At 39.3% G+C, this 22,929-nt stretch overlaps 1 long non-coding RNA gene across 2 annotated transcripts in view; it reads left to right on the top strand.

Moving 5' to 3' along the window:
* LOC310895425 overlaps positions 1-15,473 on the top strand; it is a 43,880-nt gene extending 28,407 nt beyond the window's left edge. Inside the window, exons 2-4 of one of the 2 annotated variants that reach the window (XR_014580676.1) lie at positions 4,330-4,388; positions 6,333-6,468; positions 12,629-15,473. This is a non-coding gene — a long non-coding RNA (uncharacterized lncRNA). Of the gene's footprint in view, positions 1-4,329; positions 4,389-6,332; positions 12,432-12,628 lie in introns of those variants that run through there. The other variant, XR_014580677.1, reaches the window with a different exon arrangement.
* Positions 15,474-22,929: the final 7,456 nt, after the last annotated feature.

Here is a 22,929-nt window from a genome sequence, read left to right as displayed (position 1 = left end):
TTCTTTCCACGTAACATTTGAATACCTTGGACAAACTAGATAGGGGATAGGGTCATGGGGCAAAAGACAAAAAGATATTGGGTGTCCACAGTTTTAATGACTGTCAATAGTTGGCTGGAGAATACGGATTCCTATTAGTGTCCTACTCTTTTTTGAATGCCTTATTGCCTCCTTTAGAGGTGAGGGACAAGCATCAATGACCAGTCCCTTGCCTAGCCTGAGATCATAGCCAGCTAACCAGTCAGCACATGTAGCTCCAAATCAGTTGCAGCATGCACTATTGCTTGTGCAGGCCGTCAAATAAGCATATGGAAGGGAACAGAGGGGTACTGTGATTATGAAGGAAAGTGGTTGTAATTGGAGGATGTAAGGCATATATCATAGGAAACTCAGCTTTGTCAGTTGTGTTGCTTCTAAAACAGCTCATTGACCTTATGCCTATTAGTTCCCTAACTCTCCACCCAGTTCTGTGAGGACTGCAAGAACAATAGGGAGAATGTCAACCTAGTGAATCACTGTTGACTACGTTGTCCACATTTTCCTTATTTGGGCAGATATTTTTGCTTAGGTATGCTAAGAATCCACAAAGTGGCTAGGTACTAAGCCCTAAGACACTCAGACAGGTGTCTCAAAAGACATTTAAGAGACTTACTCCAAGGTTCGTGAACTAGATATTTAAAAATAAGTCTAAAGAATTTAGATGTGGGATTTGGGACCAAACTCCCTTAGGCTTCTTTACTCTCTAAAGCCAAGATATTCAAACAATCTTGACCAAATTAGGATAATTAGAGTCCTTCATCTTACCCCTGCAGCTAATCTATTATACTGGTCTAATGTGTGTACTATTCAACCATGTCAGGGATTTTTGTAATTTAGTGGGAATAAAGAATTAATCATTAGTATCTCTGCTAAGAAGTTTGTGTTTACCATCAACATGCCCAGTTGATGTGCAGATGTTAGCTTAATTTCAAATTATAGTTACACATCATGTTGCACTTGACCAATTTATTAACCCATGCCTAATAGGCCCTTGGGACTGCATTTGGCACAGGGTTAGAGATTTCAAGATGTACTGCTCTTTGTTTACTGAATGTGGTTGGGATAACATAATAGAGAGAGAAGTGTAATTCATGCTTCAGTTTACTTACAGACTTGGAGCTTTGAGGTGCCATTTAGGCTCAACTGTTCTCTTGAGTATAATGAAACTTCATCTCTCATTGAAGTATTTGGAACAAAATCCTTTGTGAGGTGATGCAGTGTTGCTAAACAGCTCTCCCAGTGAGCTGAGACTTTACTTTTGGACTTACCTAGAAACCATAAGAGCCATAAAGCCTGAAGTTCTTTGGAATAACATTCTTATTTCTTGTTAAAGCAAAGGTTGCAGGAGTTAAAGGACTACTTGTTTTCTTCTTTTGTCATTTTTTCTTTCCATTTCAAAGCCACAGAGCAGGAAGATGCAGTCAAGTGTCAAATCAGACAAAATACTTCCAGTTTTTTTGTGTGTGTGTGTTGTTACACTACATGCTTAAAATGCAAAACAAAATATTCTGTGCTCCATGTTTGTCTTTGGGTGAGTGTATGAATTAATGTTGACTTCTTAGTTCTTTTCCACTGGTTTATATTTGAAAGGCTATTTGGAAGAGATGCTTTTTTGTTTCGCTCTTGGTGTTAATTCCCTTGGTTAATCTAGTGCCAGCATCTCATCCGGATTCAACAAGAGCCTAATAAATGAAACCTGACTGTCCTGTGGCAAGAGCTCCAGGATGGGCTGAAGCCAAGGAAGTCTTGGAACTAATAGTGTTTAACACTGCTTTCAACACAGTTTGCAATTGGAAATGTCAAATGAGGAAAATTTATGTGGTGGCTTGTGAGAAATGTTGATCATTGGTAGCTTATAACTAAATATGTCGATTTTTATTCTTTGAGAGGAATAGACACATAAAATGTATTCTAAATGATTATTTGTGAATATTTGCCCATGAGACTGTTATGATATATAGTGATGTCATATGGACTTTTTACCCTCCAGAAAAGGTATTTCTGTCAGTAGCACAGTTACTTACAAGTATTGAAGCAATATTTTGGAACAATATTTTTTAGAGGTCGATAAACCATCAAATTGATGGAAAGGATGAGGGTATAAAACATATCTGTTTCTTTGAAATTTTATTTTCCAAGTCATTGGCAGTTGTGCTCTGTGTTCTTCATTTGGGCTTTAGATCTGCTCTTTCATGTTGCTTTACATAAAATGAAGAAAAAAACCTAACTGGTTGGTAAGTCACATCTGTCGCAGGTCTGTCTTTTCTTTCCTTGCTCAGGAGTCATTTGCTAATGTCAGTGAGGTTACAGTGATGTAAGGTGAACAGGTACAACAGCTGATTCAAGCCTGAGATGTCTAGAGCACATGTTAAGTAACAAAGAACACCATTTCGGTTTCAGGAACGATTCTATCCCCATCTCATCTGCTGCACTGATGATCACTTCATGAAAGATCACTAGGTTTGTAGGCCAGTTTATTTCTGGTGTAACCTCCCTGGGTATGATGCAGTTATACCAGGGAGAGACCTGGGACATTTTTACTGTACTCAGTCACATGTGCCGTGTTAAGAGAGCCTTCCCACGCAAAGTATTTGCACAACACTTTCCTGGAATTTGAGGGTGAAACACATTTGCCTGTTGTGCTTCAGGCATTTCACCCGACGAGACAGAGCCGTGCTTGCTCGATCATATTAGCTGGATTAGAACAGCAGTGAAAGACCTCCAACTGTCACCATGAGTATGCCTTCCTCTTGCACTGAACATCATTCAAGACAAGATATTGTTCTGGATGGACTTTTGCTTAGCCCAGGTGAACTTGTCTTACATCTTTTCAAGTCCCGAGTATGCTTCTGAACAGAACATTTGGGGATGTGCCAGGAAAATTGATTTGGAGGTGTTTGAAAAGTATTGCAAAGAAGGTTCCTGAAGCACAGCTTCTGCCAATAATGTGATGACAATTAGCACTGTTTGAAAATTGTCACAGTGATTATCTTCTGCTTGTCTCATTAGGCTGAATGGACATAAGCAATTTCTATCCTGCCTATGTCACCCAATTGTCCTTTTACTACCCATTAGTATTCCTGGGTTGGACTGGGTTAGTGGAGTGCTGCTGTGTCCCCTGCCTTTGTCTTTATTGAGTAGGACGCTAGAGCTGTTTCTGCAGAAGCGGAGGGACTTACCCCTTTCCCTTCTTGGGGTGTATTCAAAGAAACTTAGCTTGGAAGCTCCCCATGGGTTTTACCTGTTTACAGTAGAGGTCACATGGGATCAAACCAATTGCTGGTTATCAGTTGCTGAAATCAGGGCTGATCCCTAACATAAACAAGGACGTAGGCTCTTCAACCTCCCAAGAAGTGGAGGACTACTATTTTTAATAGACTATTCATCCATAGTTAGAAAGCTGTCCCTGATTTATAACACTTTTTTCATTGCACCCACCCCAGACTCTGGGCAATCATCCCTAGGGGGATTTATTTTCCATTCTGTTCTCTCCCTGAGTACTTTAAATATATGTCTACATTCCAAATAATCTTGTAAAGGGAATTTTGGCTTCCTGGTTCCTCCTCAAGTCAAATCCTGCCTTTGTCCTTTTGTAATTAGACGCTGAAACAAAGTCTATACAGAGGCTGCCGGGGAGCAGTTTGGTGTGAGGCACAGAAAAACTTTGTGCCCAGAAAAGAAAGAAATTGGTCATGAGTCTAGAACAACTACAACCTTCTTAATCTGCTACGCTTGTCTGCATTATGTAAAAGTGAGAGAAACACTATGTAAACTGCTGACAAATGGAGATGACAAATGATGAGGTGTTTATCCAAGATCTGATTTATTTATTTACTTGCTCAGTCCTTATGAAATATGTATTTTGGTGATAAATTCAACCAAAACTTCCCCAGCTGTCTCCCTTGGCCAAGCATCCAGTGGATTGCTGGTTGTGACCAAAATTTCCCCTCAGTGGTGGGTAGTCAGTGGAATGTCACAGTCCCCAAGGGTTAGTCCTATTTGTATGAAATACCGTCTTGCTAACAAGTATGGCTGCTTTCTTCATTGAGAAAATGGCATCATCCCTTGTATAAACTATGCCTTCTGTCTAATAGAGTATAATTTTTGCTTATATAATGCATTGTCACGCAACTGATACTGGGCTTCATGCTTCACTTCCTACCATTCTCATTTTTCTTCCCAGAGAAGCTATGAGTTTGTTTGCTTTTTGGTTAGTTAGTCTTAAAACAATAAAACTGATGGGATTCTCTGCTTATACAGACCTATATTTGTTTTTGCTTTTGGTTTCAGGAAAAAAAATACCCATCACAAACTGCATAAAAGCATAGAAATAGCTCTGCTGTTCTGAGGTAAGCACCCACTCTTTTTTGTTCCTATACATCTTTGAAGTGTTCCAAGGTCTCCTGTTGAGTTGTCAGGTGTATCATGCAATATGATGGGGTTAAAGTAGATTTGCTTATTGTGATATGTGGCCTATCTTTAAATGGGGGGTGGGGTGGGGTGGGGGGGATTGCATTAAAAAAACAAAAACAAAACAAAACAAACTTCTCTGATAAATTTTAGGTAGAATTTTACACATGAAACCAAGCTGCAATCTAGACCTCTGAATGACACTGTTAATGAATATTAAGAACTTCATTTGAATAAATACATTTAATTGCACTCATAATCAGTGGAGGGAAAAACAACCTTACCTAATATTTATGAATTGAAGACATGCTGGAAAGATTTATACCACAGCCAAGAAAGAAAACATGCACACGCCTGCCCATACACATACAAGTGAGTGAAAAAGAGTAGCAGGTAGTCATCTATACTGAGGCTGTATCAGGATGCTCAGTATATGAGGGACACCTTTTAACATTGCACTGATACATTTTAAGGCCTTAAACATTGAATTTGCAGAGTTATGGCAAAAAGTCAGTTTGTATCTTGAAGTAAAATCAAGAAACAGAAATGCTGTGTGATATTATAATGATACTCCTATGATGTTAAGCCAGGGTAACCCTATGTCCTGGTCTTCATCCCTGGGACCCTCCTTCATTCTCGTCTCCCTTAGTGCTGGAATGGTATTCCATGTCTCCTCCCTTTCTACACCACTGCCTATTTTCTCATTCTGGCCTCTGACCCAGCTGGCTGTGAGCTTTCCTCTTCCCTTGTGTTTTGGCTGGAGCTTATTCCCTGTATCAGCTATCTTGTTTCTCATCAGGCCTTTTTCTTTGCCAGCTTCTAATTCTTCCCCCTCCCCAAATGGTCCCAGTCTCCCTGTCTTTCACACATTTGCTATTTCTTCCTCTCCCCTCTACTTTGTATTTTCCAATCCTTTCCCTTACCATGGTTAAGCTCTTATTTTTTTCATGTGTTCTTGACCAAAAGCTTCTGCTTCCATACTGAGAAAAAGTGGGCAGCTGCTAACATAGGTGATAGAGGCTGCTGAGTCTGTTGCAATGCCTAATGCTGGTCCAGAGTAACAAGAAGCCCTAGCTGTGAAGAGGAATTTGTATTTTTCCTCTGTGTCTAGGGTTAAGCATATTCATCTGTTCTTTGTGGAAAGGGCGTGAAGAGTCTGAACACAATAGGACTCTACTGAGTTGGGAGATGCTCAGTGAAAGCAGGGAAGTGGTTGAGTCACCATCCCTGGAGGTCTTTAAAAAACATTTAGATGTAGAGCTCAGTGATATGGTTTAGTGGAGGACTTGTTAGTGTTAGGTCAGAGGTTGGACTAGGTGATCTTGGAGGTCTCTTCTAATCTGGATGATTCTGTGATTCTGTGTAATTACACTGGGGATGAAATTATTCAGTGTGTTCAGCTTGCAGCTTCACTAAAAATAGCAGAAAGATAGAAGGCAAAATTAATTATGTAGAGCACAGTATAGCTTCTCTTATTCAACACCTCCATAGCCTATATATGCCTCCCTTTTTAGGATTCAGCGTGGGCTTATTGTAGAGCTTAGTGGCTGAGTTACCCAATCATAATGAGCTACCGTGTACATCAGCTGAGCATGATAAAGCACTCCTAATGTGTCTACAATGCAGGGTGTTTAATTCTGACATGAACACTGCAGGAAGGCGCACTTTCACACCAACACATGGACAGACTTAGGTGGGTGGTAGTGCCATTGATGGAATATAAAATCTTCATGGTGATGAATTTCTCTTTGCATTCTAAATATAATACCTGAAAAAATGTATTTATCTGGTTTTATAAAAGCGCCAGTTCTTGTTTTTATTAGAAAATGTTAAATGCATTTTTGTGCCTTCAACATAATATGTAATTCTTTGCTTCTTTTCAGGGTCTCTCAGTGAAGAAAGTTCTGTTCCTGTTACAAGCTAAGAACTGCAGCTTAGAGTATGAGTCAATTCTTTGGAGGAAGCACTTAAACACCTGCTTGACTTTTGCCATATAGAGCAGCTCCTCGCACTTCAGTGGTGTGAGATCAGACTCTTTACTACATAATTTTTCATCTGTCTTACCTCATTTTGGTTCCTTTTTGTCTGTAAATATTGTACTTTTTATGAAGGATTTTCTAATTCCATGTTCTCAGAAAGAGCACAAATCCATAGCGCAGGGAATTATGTTCTTTCAGTGTCTCAGGGACTCATCTCTGCTGGTACTCCCTTTGTCTTTCTCTTCCTATACTATTGGTTTTCTTCTGGGTCTCAGGCACTGGAGGCAGCCAGAGTAATAGCAGGAAATGTATTACGGAAGTGCAGACTACCTGGGATCAGGACCTTGTTGCCCTGCAGGTACAACACAAGAGTAAAACCTGTTGTTGTTTATCGAGGCCAGTCTTGCTTATGAAAGGCTTTCTTCTGTTCTCACCACGGCAGTATTTGTGTGTTGGCAGCCTGAAGAAATAGTGACAAGACACAGGAATTTCAGGCGCAAGGAACTGACGTAGCTTCCTAAGTCATGTGGCTGTGACAAATCTGTTGGGTTTTTGAGTCTGAGGCTCCAGGAAACGAGAACAGAAAGGACAGTGGGATGAGGAACAGTCACTGATCATTGTCTCTCTGGGTGCAGTTATTGGCACCATCCTTACTTCTAGGAATGACGTTTCCATCTCTTCTCTGTGCATTCATTTGTCTTTGTTCACAATCTGTTCCTGCCCAGTCATAGATTTAATGATTGTTCTGGGAAAGGAGATGTACACACATAGACATACATCTACATATATGCACATATATATTTACACACACACATGTATTATATGTGTGGCTTCTGAGCTCATCAGGTTAGCTCAGGCCTGCGCCCATTGCTTCTGCTGCTCCTTCATCCCCGCACTTCTTAAGGGACATCTAATAGCACATTTATAATGGTCCTAGTTCTGTGTTTCACAGTTTATAACATACTCTTTGTCAGATACAAAGGAGATGGTGATTATCATCCATTACCGTGTGGGCTGGTGGAAGGGGGGACCGTTCCCCTAGACACACAGAACATGACATGACTTGCTTTGTATGAGGGAGCCCTCCTGGGCAGCGCGACATTGAGATTACCACAGGTATATCCCTCCGTAAATTTAATCCTGTGTTCACAAGTTCAGTGCTGCTTGCAGGCAAGGCAAATATGTTCCTTCAGTATGTGGGGAGAAAATCCATGCTTACTGATATAGAAGTACAAAACTGTGTTGGCACAAGGATTTCTGAATCAATTGAGAGTCCTATCTTGTACTGTTATATGATAATAGCTGGAAGATAGTAACTTTGCACTTGATGGAAAAACATATTGTAGAGCTTAATGAAATTTCATCATGCACTTTTAATTGATTTCAGCAAGGGAGACCTTTTCAAAGCAAATATTGCTATTAATCTAATTAGTGCTTTAGCTAATATACCGAAATTATATTCGTATATCAATATATCAGACAAATATTTGTACAAGATACGCATTTCAATGACTACTCAGCTGAAATGAACAAATTACCTCCTTTGATTATAAGGGCCTTGCTTCCTATAGCTGTACTTTGCAATTGATTTTCCTGTGTGAGTGCTTAAATTCAGCCATGAAATCCACAGTTAATCCAAAATAAACAGCTTCCCCCCACCCACAAGTGATCTGTGCACCTGTACAACTGAGCAATAGTGCTTGTTGACAGAAGGCCGTTTTTTGTCTAGGTCTTGCTAATGGATCTAAGTCACTGGGTGAGCACGGCAAGATCCTTTTGGAATGGAGTATTGGTTGTCTTTGTGCTATTTCCATTTCAGGATAAGAGAAAACTGGGTGATAGTTGCACGGCATGACATGTCCTGGTACGTTGTTCTTTACACTGTCCAGCATGTGAACACATTTTCCTTTTCTTTGAAGCAGCCAAGATGGTGTTGAGTGGTGGATATAATTCCTAGATGGAGCCGGGACAAGGCTGAGACCCGGGTGCTCAGATGTTTTCCAGGGTTTGCTACTTTGGGTATATATTTGTTTTCACTAGTCTTGAATGCTACTGGACAGCTCTCAGGAATATAAGGAAAAATTATCATATATAATTGTAAGTCCTTACTTGGCTCTTTGTCAACCTCTGTGCAAACACAGAATTCCACTGAGGCAGGAGTGAGTTTGATCCTATGCCCATTCAAATCTGTGGCAAAGCTTTTAGCAGGGCGCAAGGATCAGGCACATAGGTCAGGATTTCAGGGAGGACTTAAGTTCTGCCACTGTCTGCACTGAGTGCAATCCGGTGCTTTGGTGTCAGACCTTTAGAGCCCATGTATAATAAGGATAAAAGTGCTGAACAGGATTCATTCCTCTCTTCGAATATTTGACCAAAGGAGCTTATATTCTTGCACTATTAGTGGCTGGAGCTCATTCAAGATGTCCAGTGTCCAACTTTGCTTGATGTGTTCTTACCATCACCAAGGGAAGTGTGGGAACATTCCCCACTGCTCCTGCAAAAACTATTCTACTAGTCAGGCTGTAATTCAAAAGAACCATAGAGGGAAAGTAATGAAATTTCTCTGTAGCCTCGTGGTTAGGAAACACAGCCAAGGAGGAGGAATCCAGGGTTTTGATCCCCATCTCTGGGACTGCTCACATAATTTATTGCTTGACATAAAACTCAGGGGAAAAAGGACCAGATCTCAGGGCTCCTGCTTCTCAGGTAAGTAAATTCTTTCCAGGTCCCATCTTTGGTACCCAAAACCTTTACCAGATTTCTAGCAGTTTTGAAATTCAAAGTTTTTCACAAGGCTATGGATCTTCCCTGTACCTACAACAGGTGTACCATCTGAAAACTAATGGGTTCCATCTTTGGACGGAAAAGTTACATTTTTCTATTCAAATTCAACTTTTGTTTTGAATCTTTCTTCAAGTTCTGTGTGAAGTCATTCTACCTCAAAGGGAATTAACTCTTATGTTGAACTTTAGTGTAGTTATGGCAGTTCTCATGGGTTCTCTGTTGTGACTCATAGTATCATGTTCTTTTTGTGTGCGTGTGTCTAGTGAGTAGCTGGCAAATTCTCCCCAGCTATGGCATTAAAAGAAAAAAAAAAAAAAAAAAGCAACAACCACAAATGTTGTACTTGAGCTGGGTAGAATTTAAGCATCCCAGCTGCTTATGGCCGAGGTTACTGCCATCCCAGTATACATTGGATGGGACTGTAAAAAGGAATAACTGATGTCGGATAGAAACTGGGATGAAAGCAGATGAATAGAAGGGATGACAAGTAGAATGTGAAGTGAACATATCTGTACAGGATCCTAAAAGAAGCAATCCATATTGCGAATTTCATTCCTTTTGCATAGTGCCAGATGATTTGTTACTTCTGCTAAGAAAAGCTAGAGCTCTATTTTTTAAGCTCTATTTTTTGAGAATGCTGAAAATATAGAAACTTCTCATTGTAGTTGGAGTTCTGCAGTGGCAGTTGCTTGAACTGCCTGTGTGAAAACTCTGCTCTGATGTGTGTTATAGAAAAGAAATTGTAATTAAGAAAATGCACATTAGCTAACTTTTTTTTTCAATGAGTTCCAATACCATAGATCACTAAAAATGAAAAACAATAAATGTCAAATCACATTTCTCTGTAGCTTTTTTCCTTGTTTTTGCTTCTTTTTTTCCCCTCATTTTAGTGTGCACAGCAAAAGTAAATGTCAATAGAAGCTTCTCTTGGGAGTCAGTCAATTTCTAGCCAATGTCCTGTAGTAGAGTAACTGTGAAGCTATAGATGCTTTAGAGGCTCATTTTTTCTTAAAAAAATATTTCACTGCAGTTGGAGAAAAAATTATAGAAATATTTTTCTACTCTTATATTTTGCTAGTTTCATATAATCCTACATTTTGACTTGAGGATATAGACCTTTAAATGGAGTAAACTACTGTCATTATTAAAAACATCTTCCTGGAAAGAATTCAGAGATGTTCAACACTATTTTTTTTTTCCCCTTGGCACAGTACTCTAATTAATTCTGAACCATTTCTTGAGTAATGTTTTTAAGGTCACTAGCTTGGTTGGGTATTTGGTAATAAAAATTACACCCCACGTCTGCAATAGGACCACTAATTTAAAATAGCCATTTGATTCAAACTGACCTGCTTGCCAGCATAACTAATGAAGTGTCACTTTAATATTTAAAGTACTGTTCTTTCAAGGTAATTGTTATTTACTGGTAATTCTTCTTCATTTGATGGTTTATTAGGTACCTATATGAATTTAAATGGGGCAACTGAAAAACTGTAATTGTCTAACTAGCATAATACTTCGCTATAAATATGCCTGGGCACCTGTTTAAGGAAGGTTTTTTTTTTGTTTGTTTCTGCTTTTTCCACTGTGAAAGAATGGGGAAGGCTGATTTGGGAAAGAGATTTTACCTGTTAGTAAGATATTAGGAAAGAGCCAACAGAAGGGGGCTGACATCCTAAGGAATGCAAGGACTTGTTTTGGCTAATTCTGCACCCACCCACGTGGGCGTCAACATTCCACTCAAACACTGCAGGGCTCAGCCTCTCCTCATCGAGGGACTGGCAAAATAGATGTGTGTGTGCGTGTGTGTGGGGGGGAACATCCAGGAAAGAATTAGTCTGAAAAGTAATCACAGAAAAGGCGCAAAATGGGTGTTCTCCTAGCAAAGGGGGGACAGGAGAAAAGACAATTGTACTGGAAAAAACAAAACAAAACAAAAAAACAGTAAATAAGTATATCACTTGTTCTTTTTTTTTTTTATTTTAGCTTATTAGTGAATGTCTTTTTTTGGTCCTCAATGCACCATAAAGCTTTATTTTACCCATGAAATATAGCTATTTAAACTAATCATCTTGCTAGACAGATGCTGAGCTTTGACATGTCCCCCTCAAACTGATGAAGACATTTAAAAAGGCCAGCTACAATGCAAATACTTATCTGAGAAATTCCTGCTCACTTTGGTTTATAATTGCTTCTTAATAAAAGGGCTTTGTGACTGGACATTGCAGGTTACAGTCTTATTAAGTTCTTTCTTCACACTTTTCTTTTTTGGTGGTTGAAGCTTGAGTTCCCGGCCCTGTATCTGTAAATGATTTTTAGGATTGTTTCTGTAACATTTGTGTTTTGTTGTTAGCCTTTAGCAGTAATAGCTGTTTATCAATGTTTAGATTACATGACTTTAAAAGCTTTTATATGCCTGCTTAATTTCTTGGTAATATGTGAATACTTCAATTATTATGAACTTATTTTCATATCTGTAGATTGGGACCTAAGAAGCAAAGCAAAGTATGTGTTTTAGTAGCTTATGGAGGACTTTTCCATGAAGTGGGAATCTCCTTTTCCCAAGATTAGGAGTCAATTCATTTATACCATCTTCATTGCAAAAAGGGAAGGGAGGGGGAAGATAGATGGAAACAGATCCTGTCGTGGAAATTTCAGCTTTGATAGCTGAAGTTTAGTCAATTTATAGTTGAACAAAAATGAAGCACTTATACTGGAAATGCTAGGCAACCCCAGCTTTTGGTAGCTCTACTATTACTTTTTTTTTCTTTTTTTTTCTGCTAGAGTTTAAGCTTAATAAACTTAAGAAAGAAAGCAATAGTGTTCCCTCCTCCAAAGATACAGCAAGTTAGGTTTGGTTTGTGACTTGTCCACACTTGGGCAATGGGGATCACTGGAATATCTGAGCATTAGAGCTGTCTGCACCCAAATTCCAGTCTAGTGGTGTATCCAGTGGGTGGTGTGAATATGCTATGTCATTTGCTCCTAGATGCATCATCCAGTGGAGATTTGCCAGATGACTTCATCATCCCACTCACTCTTGCTACTGTATTTTATAATTCTGCAGCAGGGAGACAGCACAATATCCTGGCAATCTGTGCATGCATTAATGAAGTGTCTGCCCACACTTCTTAACATAAGGTTACTAACAATGATTGCTACCATAATGAACTATTTAAATGGCCTGTACCGTCTAATGTAGCTATATACATGCATAAATAAACCACAAATTATTTTGTCAGTTTGCTGTACTTTGTGCAAACCTTTAATGAAAAGCACTGTTGCAATACTGAGAATACCAACTTATTTTCATTTTTCATAACTGAACAATTTCATTCTTCACAGTTGTGTTAATATTGTTTTTGTCCACTTGCAAATTGGAAGAGTTAATATTGACACATTTTGTTCTATTACAGATCCAACAGAAAGCTCAAAGACAGTAAATTTTATGATGAAGCTCTGGAGAGGATTGAACCTGAATTCAGATTTGCTGCTTAGGCCTATTGTTAGTTTAGATACAATGCTTGAAAACAGACTCAAAAGTGGATGTTCTTACTGAGAAGTGCTAATCTCCGAGTACAGAAGAAACTCCTCTGGAAAGAATGGTCTACATTTAGGTCTGCACATATGTGAAATGAGTATGTACATGTTCATACACGCATGTGAACACAAGCTATTTAGATGTGATGTTTTGCTTAGATTCACAGCAAAAGCTTTATACCTTATATTTTCTAATTTAGTTGATGTAGAAAGTTTTTTATATGCTAATAGAAAACTCAGTGTGAATAAGTAAGAGATTTACTTTGCTTTCTTGAATTTTTTTCCCCCTCTTCTCCATTCTTCTACATCACAAAAACCCACTTTCAGAATAAGATGGAAACACAAATGTAAAGTGAACCACTAGGAAAAAAGCTCATCACATCCACTACTGTGGTTGTTGATTGCTTTTTTTCCCTCCCTGTGCAAGCTCACAAATACCATTCTGAGCACTCACAGTTTATTTCTTCATTGTCTTAGCTCCTCACACATGCAGAGCCAATGGGAAAACTTGTGAAGGCTTAAATAAATACATGTATTCAAATTAAAACTGAGCTGGCTTCCAGCAGTCAGATTTCCCATTATCTCATCTTGTTTCAGTCAAAATGCTTACACGAAGCAATCCAATTAGAGTAAACAACAATGCATACAAATTTATAAATACTCTGCCCTGCCCACAACTGTTCTACTCTTGAATAAGGAGCTTTCCTGCCTTGAATAGGTTCTCCGAGTACTGAGTAGGTGCTGTTGCTCTCATGTAGGTAACTTTATCACCTGTGGCATATGGGTTGTGGGGGGAGAAGTTGCTGATGGATTTGTCACTCCAGTCCATCTTCAATTCATATTTTGTTTATGTTCAAAGAAAGAAAAATTGAAGGATAGTCACCAAGGTGACAAACCATTCTATAGCGGGATACTGGAAAAAGGTTTATAGAAACATTTTCTCATGCTGAATAGTTCAGAGGTTTTGTAATAGTTCAGGGTTTTGTCTCTCTCTTGTGAGGGAGGGAGTTCTGGAATGAAGTTTCTTTGCCCTACTTTTTTCCCCCCCTTTCATAGATGCTTGGGTTTTTTTTTGGTCCCATTTCCTAATGGCTTCCCTCTGTGTAGTTTCACGTGTCAGAAGTCTATGTAATCATGTCTTATAATGCTGAGGACTGGCACAGCTACATTCCTGCAACATTCAGTTTCTGGTCCGTGAAAAGCTGACTGAGATGTGGAAGGCTTAGTCAATGGGAAGCTGGCATGAAGGGTTTTCAGACCATGAAGGCTGGTGTCAATAGCTTTCATGACAGCGGCTCCTAAGGAAGGTTGCAATTTTGGGACTCATCTGATGTGGTCACAAGGCGTGCTGGGAGGAGAGGGGACATACTTGGTGCTTACTCTGTGTTTACTCTTGGACATTCTTCTGGGAAACACCTACTGCCTTCTGCTTTCTAACTGCCCTCTGGCCTTGGGCTTCTCCGCTCCCTTGCAGAGGGAATGGAAGGTGCTACATATTGGTAAGCTACCACCTAACTGTATTTCCTTTCCACCTAAGCACCTGGTCCTTTTTTCACAGGATTTCAATGCTTAGATTTCTCACTACTACTCACAACTACTCTCAATTACGGGATGCAATTGTGTGTCCCAGATGTTCATTAAGTCTTTGTCTTCCACTATATTTTTCTAATCCTGCCTGCAAAATGGTGTTTTTAATGTCAGCTCCAGTTCCCCATACTCAGTATAAAACTGACACAACTTGAAAGAAATTTTGAGTTCTTTTGGCTTGTTCACGTGGCATGGTCTCCCAAAATGAGTGACACAGGCAAGGTTCCATTGCAGTGAATGCTTACAGTAGGGGCATAATTCATCTCCTGGACGACGGCAGAAGTGTTTATGTGTTATGGTAATGGCCAGAGTTCTCAGTTCACATTTAGGTTCCTCTCTACCACAGCTAATATAAATAGAGATGAGAAATCTTTCTTATGCAGACTGAAATTTGCTGATCTGTTTCTGCTTAATTACAGTAAAGAGAAGTCAGGGGTATCTGTGATCCACACTCCCGTGTAGTTACACTCTATCATCTCTTCTCAAAGAAGTCCAATTTTGTATCTCTAGACTGAAAAGGCACTTTTTTTCTTTCTTTTTTTTTTTTTTTTCTCCTATGGGCTTGCCTAGTAAGATATTCATATTTAATATAAAGCTTTGAAGTATTGTTATGGTAATGTCAGGTAACTGCTCTTCAACATAGATTGACAGCTAGCTATTAAATAAGGGTAGGGAAGAATGTGGCATCTGTGTACTGAATGATGCATGTGGTTTTTTTAAAATGTTTTTTTATAAGCAGAGACACGGCAATTGCAGGTTTTCTATGCCTTTTTGATTTAACAGCATTTCAGAGTCCTTTGCCAAACCACAAGTAAGAGCTGTGTTTAGATCAAACTGCAGTCTCAAAATATTTTCCCCCACCCTGTTTCAAGCACAAAGGATTTGATTTCTAATTGATTGCAAAATGGGCTACTGGAAGGTATCTTCTGCATATGTCCATTTGAGCCTCCGAAACTAGTAGAACTGTATTGGTTTCTAAAGTCACTGACTTTCTGACCAGTTTTCACTAAGGTTTAAATTGGCAGGTACCTGACAGCTGTAATGAATTCATCTGCAGTAACAAGCTGAGCTCTGAATTGCTACTAGTTGGCACTGGCAGAGATACCAAGATGAGCTCACAGAGCTCAGTACACACGCTCCTTTTCACAGTAGAAATGATATGTTCTGTCAACCCAAACAATTGCTAGCAGGAAAAATAATATTTTTCCATGCCTCCTTGCTGCAGGTTTTTGGGACTGCCATCTTTTTCCCATGCCTGGCTTTTAATATATATGTTTTCACGTAGCAAAGGGTATGGTGAGAAGCAGGAAAGGCGCCTCGTAGAAACAGTGGCCCCCTTGGGACAGAACACAATAATGAGAGCTCTGTGATGTCTGGAGTTGCAGTGTGACAAGTTATTTTCTATGCCTCTCTCCTTTGGTTCCAGCAGCCTCCTGCGAAGAGCCAGCTGCTGCTCATGTACCACTTGCATAGACTGGCTCTTCACTCTGTACAAATCCTCTAAGCAGAGGAATGCAAATTCCATTTTTTTTTTAATTTGTTTAAGAAAATGGTGAACTCTTGAACATTTTTCTCTTACAATTTTAACTGAACTTGATCTAAATATAAAGATTGAAATCTGCATCAACTTTTTTCTCCTGGTTGTGGTTGAGAAAAGGAAGACAAAAACGTCAGACTGACTACTTGTTCTCGCAGCTTGTCCAGCCTGACAGGCTGGTGGGAATGCCCATCAGTCTCCCACCCAGCTCTCAGGCTCCTTGGGGCAAAATCTGAAGTGGGTCTAGTGTGGTGTAACTTGCATTCCAGCCAGAGAACAATTGCTTACTAAAGTACTCCTGAAAGTTGTTTGTTGAGTTTTCCTTGTTTGTAGCAACGTTAACATAGCTTATGAAGCCACCTTTCAACTCTGTGTGCAAGTCATACCTTTTCAGGTTCCACCATGCAGAGCTAAGCAGGTATAAAAGTAACTTTAAGAAAGTCTCTCTCGATTTATTTATTTGAGTGAGACTATGCTATAGTATGGGAATCTAATTAAGTAACACTGCATAGGTCATTGCTGAGTCTGCCTCAGGAGAATGGCTGCTGAGAAGTCTCAGGCCCATTGAAGTCAATATTTCTTTCCATATGTTGCTTTGAATTTGGCATTGCTTGTTGATGCTGTACTTGAAAAAAATTACAGATCCAGAGAAGCAAAACAAGAATGCTGAGAAATTTTCAAAATGCAGAAAACCAGGGTATTGGCTCCACTTTTTTTCTTAGAAAAACAGATGATAAATATGACCATGCTTAAAAAGTCATTATGGAGAGGACAGTGATCAATCCTTTCTTCAGTGAAAACAGCTAAGATAAGGGGAAATCGACTTTGTTAGCAACAAATTTAATTAATGTTGGTTATTAGGAGAAATAGTTTTCTGAGAGATGCTTCCAAAAAGCTACTCGCACAAGCAGTTGGTGCTCTCCTTCACAAGAGAATTTAAACTGTAAGTTAGATAAACCTTTGCTTGGAATGGTCTTGGGATACTTGTGCCTGTTTCCTGAAACTTTTCAAATTTTATTCTGGTCTAGCATTCCTGTGGGCTTCAGCTTTAACCCCGTAACTTCCCCAAAGAGGAATCCCCAACATATGCCGATAGCAAATTGTCCAAATAAATACCATTAACACAAAAAGACATTTAGAAGGACCTCCCAAGAGTCCTCAGCCTTCTGTGGTGAAGAGGGTGTCAATGTCTACCAACAATGCTTAGAATGCCTGTAAAGTTTATTGGAAAATAAAGCAGTGATGGTATCTAATCTGTTAACCCTAGCAGAGGATCTGTTCCTTTGCTTCAGATTGCAGGCATACCATGAAGTGCTGAGATTGGCATGAGTAGTGCACATTTTTATTTGAGGGGAACATAAATCCTAAGTATCTTGTTTGTGTATAATTACTCTTGCCCTGCGGTTGCAGCATCTTGTGCACACAGCTGCATTGTGAACATTTTTCCAAGTTTATTTAGCACTGAGTGCAAGTACTTTACATGTCAGAGCTGGGAACGCTCCTGTTTCAGCTGACTCCACTCCTTTGGGGTGTTGTACAGCGCTTAGGTGACTAAGCGAGAGGCAGTTGCACAAGCCTGGGGAGACAGGGAGCTTATTTAATCACATTAGAGAAAGAGAGAGTATGCACCCAGGAGCAGATTGAACTAATCTGCAAAGAGAGAGAGAGTGAGAAAGTACGTCTTAAGGAAAGGATTTGGAGGTCAATGGATTGGCAAAGTCAACACACCTTTAACAGGGGTTTTCTACATACTTTATTAATTTACATATGTCCACATTTAAGAGCCAAACTAAGGGCTGCAACTCTTGTAAACACACAGTTTGTGATCTTAGACTATCTTTCAGGAAGAGAGTTTTACTTGTTTGTTTTTTTTTCTTCACCCACCTCAATTTTTAAAGGATTAGCAAATATGTCAGTAGCAGTGGCCTGAGATGTGATTAACCAGTACCCTGGTATTTTCATGTCCTCTTTAAATTGATTGTGTCTTTTTGTTACATGGTACAGAGGGCAAAATGAGCCTGCCGTGTGGCAGAGATGCCACCTGGAAATAGGGACCCAGCAGCTACGTGCTGGTTCTCTAGACTTTCTAGCCTCAGTATTACTGAGGATACAGTGGACAGGTTGAGAGGCTGCACTGTTTGTTACTTTATAGAATAAACCTGTAGCATCTGTCCTTGGTGGAAACAGGCACAGGGTAAAGATGTGATCCGTGTGGTTCTTACTAAATGCCAGTAACAGTATGTCTGAAATGCTTATGTGTACATTGTGAAAGCATCTAGGGCACCTATTTACAACCCTTGCAGCTTACTTTTTTTTTTTTTAATATTTCCTGGAGTAATATTTTTGTCATAAATGATAAATTTTATTCTTTAATCAGCCTTTTTATAATAGCTTCTTCTTAATGGAAGTACATCATATGCCAAGTCCAGGTGTACCCATAGTGCAGGTCACTGTGTAGTTTTGTATTCCTGCTGTAAGAATGACCAGTATAGGATGCAGGATGAGAACAAGGAAGAAATGCCTATAATATACATTCATCCTTAGCAGTGCTTCCGGTTATGGTTTGTAGTTGTTTTTGTTTTGACAGTCAAAGGCGGAACATAAATGAAACCCAGCTTTCGTCTTTTCAGTGTAGAGCTTTGAGGGAAACATTTTTGTGAGTGTGTGCACAGAGCTATACACACACACAACTTCTTGACCTCCAATCTGCAGGCAGTCCAGGAACATTGTGATTGATTGAGACTTGGTGTGGGAAAAAATTTGATCATGGTGTGACTATATGAGGTGACCGATCTCTTGAATGACGTCAGTAGGCTGTAAGACCAGCCACATGAGCAAGATATCATGTTTTAATATGGCTCAGACATTGGACCCTTGTTGGAAAACAGCATTGTTAGAGCAGGTATGAAACTGAGTCATGTGGGGCATTCAAAGAGCTGGAATTCAGAATTTGAGTTATGGCTCATTTCAAATCAACACCAGTTCCTTGTAAAACAGAAACAGTGACAGAGATATGGTGATAACAATAGTGTAACATACAGCTCTTGATGCAGTTTTTTCTGAGTGATAATATACAAAAATCCCCTCCTGTCCCTTTTCTTTGTGGTGTCAAAAGAACCAAGCAGATAGCTGTGTAAAACAATTGTCATGAATGTTCAAAGTAGATGAATCTCCATTTCAGGTTTTATTGCAGCCTTGCAATTTGGGCTAGGTTCTCTGAACTTTGCTAACCTTGGCAGATCTACAGGAAAAGCCTGCAAAATCCTTGAGTTCAAAGCAGGTAAAATATATGACACCTTTTGAAAGTTTGGCTTTGAGTGTTGACTTTATTTGAACTCGTGTTAACCAAAGCCAATAAAAAATGGTTTGCATGAGCTCCCGCAAGGTGAAATTCCAGCAAGTAGGAGAATATGAGAGTAGACAACCTGTTTGCCAACCACAGTTATTTTTATTTGTGTTAAAGGGAGAAAGTTGATAGAGTTTTAGTACTTTTATGTTTGATTTAAGGTAGGAATAAGGGAGATTATAGCTTAAGGATATTATGTAAGAATATTAGCCCTCTGTGAAGATCTCCCAAGCAACCCGGACTATATATATAAATCAGGTAATAATGCAAAAGAACTCTTTCTTCGCCATTTATATTTCACTATGCTAATATCTGTAAATACTGAGGAAGAGGATAAGGTGGGGAGCAGAGATCAAACTATTAATGACACCTTTGAAAAATAAATATATGAAGCAGAAATAAAAATCTGGCCAAAATAAATTGTTGTTTGCAGTGGTAGAATCACTCTATGGACTCCATATTGTGAGTGGGTTATGGGCTCTGCTTCTGGAGGTACAAGGCTGATTTCTTCCCTTGATGATAGCTAAAATCTGGGTTAGCGTCATGCTACGAGGAGGAGCTGTGCTTGTACTAGGCAAGAAATGAGCATGAATAGTCAAGAGCCAAGGGTAGGAAGTGGTCCTACAGATATGAAATTAAACATATGGTAACCAGGAGGGTACTGGGTGGGGAGAAGGACTTTTTTTTTTAGCTGAAAACTTTAACAAGGAATGAAGAGGATGACAACTGAGGCACTACAGAGCCAGCAAACCAATTGTGGAGATTAATAGGAAAGTTGTGGGTTGCACATTATGCCTGAGCATAATTTTTTCACAGAAACTAGCCAGGCATGGCATGTTACTGAATGGAGATGCCAGAAGAGTAAAACAGTAGACTTCATTTCCACCTGGAAAAGGTGGGGTTAGTTTAAGTGAATATCTAAGAATGACAAAGAAGATGGGACATGGGGCTAAGTAGTTATTTGTAGACCTGGAAATGGTCACTGAAGGGGAGGGTGGGAATTAGGGGAGTAGCGACTAAGAGGAGCACAGGTACTGAAGCATACCTAGCTTGCAAAAGACAGAAGGTAAACAGTGTGATGTTACTGTAAGCCTTTAATGAGATAAATAAGGAGAGATAACATGAGTTAAATAACCAACCTAATAGAGCCAAATAAATGCTGGGAAAGTATGATTGCTGAGGCAGTGTGGTGTATCTGCCAGTGACCTCGAGAACTGGATTTGGTAGATAAAGATCTTGCTATTGTTATTAGAGGTCTGTCATTATGGGAGGCTTGACTTCCTGGATTATGCAGGTGAACAGATAGCTAAATTCAGATATTTCTGAATCAGTAACCAATAGAGTTCCTTGCCAGTCACTGAAATAGCAAGAGGCAATACTGTTTTAGATCTGACACTGTTAAGTTGTATAATGAAGTAGAAAATAACCTTGGTTTAAGGGATTTCAATTTCAATTAAAATGAATGATAAACAGTTGCAGATCTATAGCTAAGCTTCTCAGTTCCAGATGAATGGCATTTGATATGTTTAGGGAACTAGCCTAGAGCCTGAAGAGCTCAAGAGAACTGGATTTTAAAGGGAAGTTGTCCCTTCTTTGAGGCAAAGGTGCAAAAAATATCTGGAACAGATGTATCTTGCAAAGTGGAAAACATGGAAGAAAAGTTACCAGACCTGACTGAATAAGGAGTAGAAAAAATAACAGGTCAGCAAAGAAAGCCACATGTAAGAGGTCAGGAAATGTATGGGTAAAATGAGAAATGGCAGAAGTCAAGTTGAGTTTTACTCTGCAAAAGAGTTTTAAATAGCAAAAGGTCCTTCAGACATATAAAATAAAACAAAATAAAAAATAATAATAATAAAAAATGGTCAAGGCCCAAAAACTTGTCAGATACTTTGCTTCTGTTTCTGTTAGATGCAGACACTGAATACATGGGCGTAGAAGGTTTTTTAGTGGAATTCAAAATAGTTTCAGCTGAAGTGGGGGAAAAAAACTCAAGGAGCTCAATGTTGAGGAAGGCTAGAGCCTTGCTGTCACAGAATTTGGAAAAGACTGATACATGTGGTTGCAGATTCAACAACGGTGTTTTCTGTTGGACTTAACACATGGCAGAAGACACCATTCAACTGGAGAATATAGATTCATCTTTAAGAACTGGCAATGACATCCTGTGCGTGCTGCCAGTAGTGTGCATGCTATTGGTAGCAACTATTCTAAAAGAAAGAGTAGGTCAAATGGGAATGGAAAAAGGGAATAAAACACAAGGGTAGATCTAGCATTGTCTAGGTAAACCTAATCACTACCTTTGATAAAATCACTGATATTTCTAGCCATGGAAATGCAGTCCCTCTCATTTAGCTGTTAGTATCGTTTAGTGTGTGAAACAGTGAGAGAAACTGGGAAATATCAGAAAAATGGTGTGTGGTAGGAAAGCTAAAGGACATATTTAAGTGAAAAGAAACCTCTCAGACTGGAAGGAAGTTATTGAAGGCTCTCAAGGATTGGTCTCAGGACCAATCTTGTGTGTTAATTAACTAATGACTCTCATACAGAAAATGGAAGTGTGCTAACGAAACTGGCTGCAACAGTGGGTGGTAATGTCAGAAGGACTGAATACCTGGACAGCAGTTCAAGTTATAAAATGAGAGACACTGGGAGAAAGAGATGTAAGGTCAGTGATAATAAAAGTAAATGCAAAGCTCTTGCTAAAAGAACTCCTGTAAATGTGGGGCTTACCAGCAAAAGTAGCTGAAGGGGAGGGAAACACTGATGTGATGAATATCTGATGAACTATTACAACCTGCATGTTATGTATATTTGTGAAATAGACTTTCAGTTCCTAGAGTGTAGCAAGCAAGCTATTTTTAGTATGCACATGTACTAGTACTATTGTACTCAGTTACACTGTCTGATTCCTAGGATGGGATACCAACCGAGGGATTTTTTCAGTGACAGGCATTTCTGATTTGTGTTCAAATATGAATACAATCATTTGCATGCATTACTCATCTTGCTCCATCTCCTTTGAAGCTGAGCTTGGGATTTAAAAGAACATAGAGCTGTCCAATGTTTCTTAATCCAAAACTTAATTTTGACTGTCATTGGCAGGTTGTATTTTTAAGAAGTTTGCTTTGAAATGTCAAATCTTATTGTAACTGAAATACTATTATCTGCTATGGGATTTGTCAAGCCAATTCACTTGGGTGATCTTGGCATGAGAAGATGTACCACTGTTGCCAGTGGACAGTAGTCCCTTGGGCTCCGGCCAGAGGTAGATAAGGACTGAAGAGCTGTAAGTTTGGATCCTTTGTTTTCTGCCTCTCTCACAGCTGCCATGCCATTCCTCTTCTCTGCTCTCTCTTTCTTCTTCCCTCCTTTCTTCTTCCCTCCAAAAAATAAATGAAAAAATAAATGTTTGGTTTTCTTTTCCAGGAGTAGCTGGCAAGACAGTATGTGATATTGACAATATCTAGAGGTTTTTTTTTTTTGGTCTTCCATCACATTTTGAGACTCTTAAATAGAAATTGTCTGCCTACATCTTTCTCTCTGGGCAGCATAGTCCCTCTCCCTTGGCATAAGACAACACTTTATACCTAGTACTTTCCAGCATTGGTTGGAAAAATGGATTCTGCTACATTCTGGGAATTAGTATCTATGCACACCCCTTTCCCCCCCGGATGGCGATGATGTGCAGCATGGTAAATCTGTTC

This window comes from Anser anser (genome assembly GCF_964211835.1).
Source record: "Anser anser genome assembly, chromosome: 2".
NCBI classification, from domain to species: domain Eukaryota; kingdom Metazoa; phylum Chordata; class Aves; order Anseriformes; family Anatidae; genus Anser; species Anser anser.
Note: the sequence above shows the minus strand (reverse complement) of the source record. Positions and strands in the feature narration are given on the sequence as shown.